Source organism: Carassius gibelio, chromosome A20, assembly GCF_023724105.1.
Source record: "Carassius gibelio isolate Cgi1373 ecotype wild population from Czech Republic chromosome A20, carGib1.2-hapl.c, whole genome shotgun sequence".
Classification (NCBI taxonomy): Eukaryota; Metazoa; Chordata; class Actinopteri; order Cypriniformes; family Cyprinidae; genus Carassius; species Carassius gibelio.
In genome coordinates this window covers 9,129,888-9,136,374 of record NC_068390.1, presented here as the reverse complement: position 1 = coordinate 9,136,374, position 6,487 = coordinate 9,129,888, and the positions used below count along the sequence as shown (strand labels likewise).

At 36.4% G+C, this 6,487-nt stretch overlaps 1 long non-coding RNA gene across 1 annotated transcript; it reads right to left on the bottom strand.

The window, feature by feature from the left end:
• Nucleotides 1-313: 313 nt before the first annotated feature.
• Nucleotides 314-5,416, bottom strand: LOC127938325 (uncharacterized). Its single transcript, XR_008148668.1, has 2 exons — nt 5,362-5,416; nt 314-527 (listed from the first exon to the last, which is right to left on the bottom strand). It is a non-coding gene; the product is annotated as an uncharacterized LOC127938325 (long non-coding RNA).
• Nucleotides 5,417-6,487: the final 1,071 nt, after the last annotated feature.

Sequence of the window (6,487 nt, the reverse complement as noted above, 5' to 3'; positions counted from 1 at the left end):
GAGATTGGATCCGACTGTCAATTCAGACCCTCTTTGCCTGCTCTTCTCGCTCGCCGTCTCTCTCCTCTTTCACATCTCCTGTCTCTTCATCCCCTCAAGACACCATGGCTTTGCAGGTTTAGCACTTCATCACACACACAGACACACACCCACATACAAATCCACCCTCCAGCTCCAGAGTTCAAAGACTGTATATAAGTGAGATTTTCATCTCTGCCGCTCTCTCCCAAAATGGTGCCACATCAGGCTGTGGAATGGAAAATTTAGGCAAAGGTGATGTGCAGCAAGCGCAAGAAAAAACAATGGAAAAGAGTGAGAGTACGAAGGCCTGTTTATATTTTAAACACATTCAATCCATCTGGTCAACATCTAACCATAAAATATCCTGTAATATTGACAAGACGAAGATGGAGAGGTTGATGTGGTTGGTGATGATGATGATGAAAGTGTAAGCACCGAGTCAGAATCGAGCACCCCCAGCCTCGCATACGGGGCCTACTAAGCGGCTCGATCTGGCTTGGGGGAACCTGAGGTAGGAATAGGAATAAATTACTTTTTAAATTAAAAAAATATGTACATACATGACTGAATATAACTAAATACACACATAGAGGAATCACTTATATATATACTACAGTATATATATATATTAGGGGTGTAACGGTACGTGTATTCGTAACGGACCAATTCGGTACAGGGCTTTCGGTACGGTGCACGTGTGTACCGAATGACCGAATGCAATATTTTGTGTGCAGAACATAAGTAATTTTTTTGTGTTTCTAAATGAACATATTAAGTGTCGGAAGTCTCCGCGTTCAGCGCAAATCCCGCCCTGCAGCTGATTCTAAGGCCGGTGACACACTGGCTGTGTGGCGTGAGCGTGGTGTTTCTGCTGCGTGTCAGTTGCGTGATGGCTGCTTCGCATTTTCTGTGTCTTTACACACCAGAATCGTGCCTGACGCGGTGCTGGCGCACTGCTGCTGCTACTGTAGGTGACATAGAGGGAGGCCGCCGACAGACCAGGATCTTGTCTTCACGACAACAATATATATACTTAACGTTGAGCATAAATATAAAGCCTACTGATAAAGGACACCGTCAACAGTATTGACGGCAAAATAGACTATGTTTGACAGGTGCAATATGCCAGTGTGTCACCGGCCCAAGGTTTTCAAAAGGCGAGTGTGAACATCACTACAACAAGGGAAAAAAACGATTATAATTCAAAGCAGCTCCCGTCGGCATTTAAACAGACTTTTGCTCTTAATTCCGATCTGTCCAACGCAATAACGACATCTGAGCAGGTCTAAAAATTGAAACTGTTGATGCTGCACTTTACACTTTGGAAAAGTTATATATATTTGTTTAAATATGAGCAGGCCTACAAGCTGGGATTGGTAATGCTGCACTGTAATCATAGTTATTTATTTATATTTTTCATTATATTTTATTATATGACATTGGTTTGAGACTGAGAGTATTTTATTTAGTGAAGAACTTTGCAGCAGTATTTTATTTCTTATTCTTTTTTTCTTTTATATTTTATTTTAAAGTATTTTTAAAAAAGTGAAAACAAATTGTAAATAAAGTTTATAGTAATAAACAACCTGCAGTTTAATGTTTGCATTTCTTTCCCTTACTGTAGCGAAAATGAACCGAACCGTGACTTTAAAACCGAGGTACGTACCAAACCGTGATTGTTGCGTACCATTACACCCCTAATATATATACATAGTGATTTTTCTTAAAGATGAACACAGTCCGCCATTGCTGCACCAATGAGAATGTCTCCCAAGCACCTTTGTTTTTTCTGTAGCTGGATGTATGAATATACATAGCTCAGTCCATTAACTCCCGAAATCTGAGCCACTGAAGACGAGATGGATTAATTTTATTTTTGAAGAAGATGTGTCCTCAACTCTATCGAAATTTGTTTATGTCCATTTCCACCGGACTGCTTTGTGAATGAAGGTCAGTGTAAAGCATTTTTTTATTTTTATTTTTGGTCAAAAGTTTCTCCTGAAGGATGGATCAGTACCAACTGTTCATGTTCCAGCTACACTTCCGGAAGTAGTAAGTATCACGCATTAGTTTTCCAAATTGCCTTTCTGAAGAAAAGTCTTGGCACTAATGTTGCTAAAGCTAACATTGTCTGTTTGTTTTAATTGATGCTCCATTCACATTCTACCAGAATTATAGTGAATAGGAAAGTGGGAGTTAAAACTGCATATGAAAGCAGTCGATCGCTGGAATTGAGTTCTTGAAGCTACGCCCTCTTCCACAGAGCACCAGCTCATTTGCATTTAAAGGGGAAGACACGAAAATTCTGAGTTTCGGCTCATACATTTGGCCAATTTAACAAGCTATAAAAAAAAAAAAAATCCGTAAATTATTTTGAGTTCACATACGCACTCTGGGGACATCATAGACTTATTTTATATCTTGTGAAAAGGGGCATAATAGGTGCCCTTTAAGTTTACAATATAATTGTATTTTTATTTAATACTAGGCCTAACTTTTATTTTTAATAATCTTATCACATTATTATTTAATCTATTATTAAAATAAAGTGCAATAATATTATATATATATATATATATATATATATATATATATATATATATATATATATATATATATATATATAGTTATATTTAATGGGTCAGGCTATATGCATTGTGAGGACCAAACCAAATCTACAGGGGTAAAGGGAAAGGGAAAGAGTTTTCCAGCAGAAAAGCCTCTTAGGCATAGATCCAGGGTTTTGATATGGGAAACATAAAAGGTTAAGTTTAATGTGCAGTCTGAACACTCTCATTCCTGACACTCCTCTTCTCTGTTGAGCTGATAGACTGGGGTCAGCGGGGTGAATGAATCACAGGATTTCTTCAGGCTTGGGAAATGGTTGCACTCTGTGTCATCTTTGCTGACTAACCAAGAAACCAAGAACATGAAACTGTACAAATTCAAGATCAGAGCAGCATCAGAATACCTACAAACCAAAAATGAACTGATCATGGTTTCATATATATCTCCAGCTTAACTATATTTGTTCTTGTTAAATCTTAAATAATGCTGTGTGCTTACCTTTAAATAGTTTAGTTTTCTATTCTCAGTTTACTCAAGTGTGATGAATCATAAAGTGACCATCATGATTATTATTCAAAACCCCTTTCACCATGCACATAACATTCATTTATTTATTTAAATCACAGCATTCTATATTTATGCGTGTATGTTTGTATGCTTGGTATGTAAAATCATCTACTTCTGCCATAATTTATTTAAATATATATAAAACTTGTGTTTATATCTTTCCAATATACTGTTACTAAAGAGAAGTTAAATGCTTGCAAATGACTGTGACTGGCAGTTCTTAAAATATGAATTCCCAAGGTAGGAAAAATCTATTTTTTTGCTGCTCTGGTGGATGGAAAAAGTAGCTGTAATTATTCGCCAAGGTGTGACTACACACCCCAGCCATGGAAAATTAGCAACCTGCTTTAAACCCCAAAATAAATGTCAAAATATGACCTATGTTTTTGGAAAGATACTTTAGATTAGAGCCACATTTAAAATATATCAAACAAAATATTCTCATCGATCATGAATGTCACGCACTATGCTGTTTTTACAGCCCGTTCACACAGAACTTGTTTTTACAGCATCATTTTGCATATATACTCTCAAGGTGATAGATATGGATATTTGAAGTATGTTACATTTGTAACGTAAGTCCAATTTGGACATATTACATCAACTATTTAATGTGACTTACTGCATTAGTTGTGTTGCTTCTCTAACATTCACAATTTGTATTTATTTTTTATTCCACCTAGTGGTACAGTAGAAAGTCAGTGAGTCAGGGAACAGAACTTTCATTTTTTGAGAATTATCCTTTTAAGGACACTACCTTTCTGTGTGTAAAAGCTTCATATGCCCTACATCATAACTTTGTGGTCATTTTGTGGTCATATGTAAGAGTCACAACTGAACTTGTTTATCGACATTCATTTTTCACAGACTAAGAATATGCTAGTTAAGTTTCAGCCATGCCACATTATCGACTAGCACATAAGTAGAAAAATTGCAGTTTGAATATGCATGTGATAAACAAATTTGGGGAACTTGAGATGAACAGCATCAGAGTCTTACAAGCTTATCTGATAAGATGTGCAGGAAAGGAGGAATGTTTGATTATAAGAGGACTGGGATGATATTAGGTTACAGTTTTACCAAGCTATTTTTGTTGACATATTAAACCTAAATGTAATGTCACTCTGGAAATACCCTGCAGATTATGTAATATATTCTCTTTTTGAGGTTTTAGCACACTTTCTGGTTTACTGGTTGTTCAAAATGAACTGTGAAAGCATTTTCTAAATTCCCAGATTAGTCACAACATAAAGAAGAGCTTTTAACAGTGATTCAGAGCTTTTCTTTTTTTGATCTAACAACCAAATGTCTCCATTTCCAAGAACGCTTCAGTCCCTATAGGCCTTAACTAACATGAATATTCATGTAATAAAGGCATCCACACGTGGCTGTTAATTTTTTGTGCACACTCATTAAAAGGAAACTGCCTGTATTTAGAGCTTTCAGACAGAATGTTTCTTTCATTCAGCTGTGCATTATCAGTTACATTTAAATGTGCCATCAACAGCAGCACGGATTACATTGATAATGAACTGTTTACTGGTGTTACAGTGACATCTAGCGGAAGGGAGAGTTGTGTTTGACTTAATGATTAACAGTTGAGAGATGGGAGGACAGAAAAAAAGCTGTAAGGAAATGGAATCAGTTCAGTTCTCATCGAAATACGATATGTATGACTTCTTTCAATTTTGTACCTTCCTTTCTGGTGACAGATTTTAAAATCCCTAATATTATGCATTTTTTATAGGTCATATCACACATTCAAATAGTGCTACTTGAATGGCAACAGGAGCTGATCTGAAAACAACAACAAAAATGAACTAATGTCACAGTGAAATAATCATATTTAACATTTACTACAGTACAACTAGGAAAAATGAGAAAAATTGTAAGCATGTTAACAGTGTACATGCTATAATGACAAATTATTTCTGCCAATACATTGTACAATGTTTTTTTTATAGCAAGTATTATATAAATTGTATATGACAGACAAATGCCACTACTTTAAGCAATCATATACCCAGTGCCTAAAGTTGCTAGATACCTATCTAGCTAGAACAAGTGAGTGTCCAGTTACATCAGTTAACTTTACCATTCCACATGTTAGCTATCATTTCAACATGCACAGCAGCACTTTCCACCTATAGGAAAAACTCAGAAGTGACCTCAAAGTTAGTTGATAAATGGCTGGTAAAGACTTACCCCCAAGAATAAGAATTTCCTGCAGGCAGTATCTTCATCTGTCCATGTCTGCTTCTCTAGTCAGGAAAATAAAGTGAAAAATCTATAAAAATCTGGGAAACTGGTATGATTTCTACTGAAAACATGTGTTACTGTAACATGGGAGCCGATGAGACGGGCGGATAAACGGCAGGCTTTTATTAGTGACGTGGTCTTTACATGCATTGGGTCAAACAATGACAAACAGGTATATAGAGGGCAAAACACGAGATAAATCCTGAAACAGGCAGAGATAAATCTACAGCAAAGGTAATCCAACGGGGCAAGGCAAAGGGAGATAATCCAGGGACACAGGCAGGAATCAGGTTACAATGAGACAAGACTAGACTAAGACAACACAATATGGCTCTGAATCACAGCTAACACTGGGAAAGTGAGAAATGCAGAATAACACTTGAGACCAGACAGAACAAACACAGAAAGGCTTGGTACGCCGCTTACATTAGGAGAGAGTAAAACACTAAACAATACTCAACAGTTGAAACTGATCTAAGTGAGGGTTATATAGTGAATGTGTGATAGGTTACAGCTGTGTGCAATCAGTGCACATACAGTTGTGTGTGTGTAATCAGTGTGTTCAGCTGTATGTGTGTAATTAGTGCAATGAATGATGGGAACTGTAGTCCGGGATAACGTGCAACAGTTAGTGTGGTGCAAAAGTCCATATAGTGAGCGGGTGACCTCTGGTGGTGAGTGAATGGAAGTTCATAGACCAGATCATAACTTGGCTCTGATTGGCTCTGAATGTAGTGCGCTTAAAAGAAAACCTTTTGACTGGCAATGACAAGAAAAAAAAATGAAATATTTACAGAAAGGAACAAAATAAATAGGCTCCAAAATCTACACAGATATATGCTTTAAGAAGCTGGAAAAATAAAGATATAACAATGAATGTTATATTTAATTTAACAGTTCAAACATTGCAAAAGCAATACTCCAGTGGTTTCTTCCAAGTCCTCTAAAGAAACACAAATACTCTATATGATTTAATATTTTTAATTAAATTTTTAGTTTTATTCATGTCCATCAATGTATGCACATGCATGTGCACACACCAGAACTAGTAAATTGAAGATTAGACATGCAC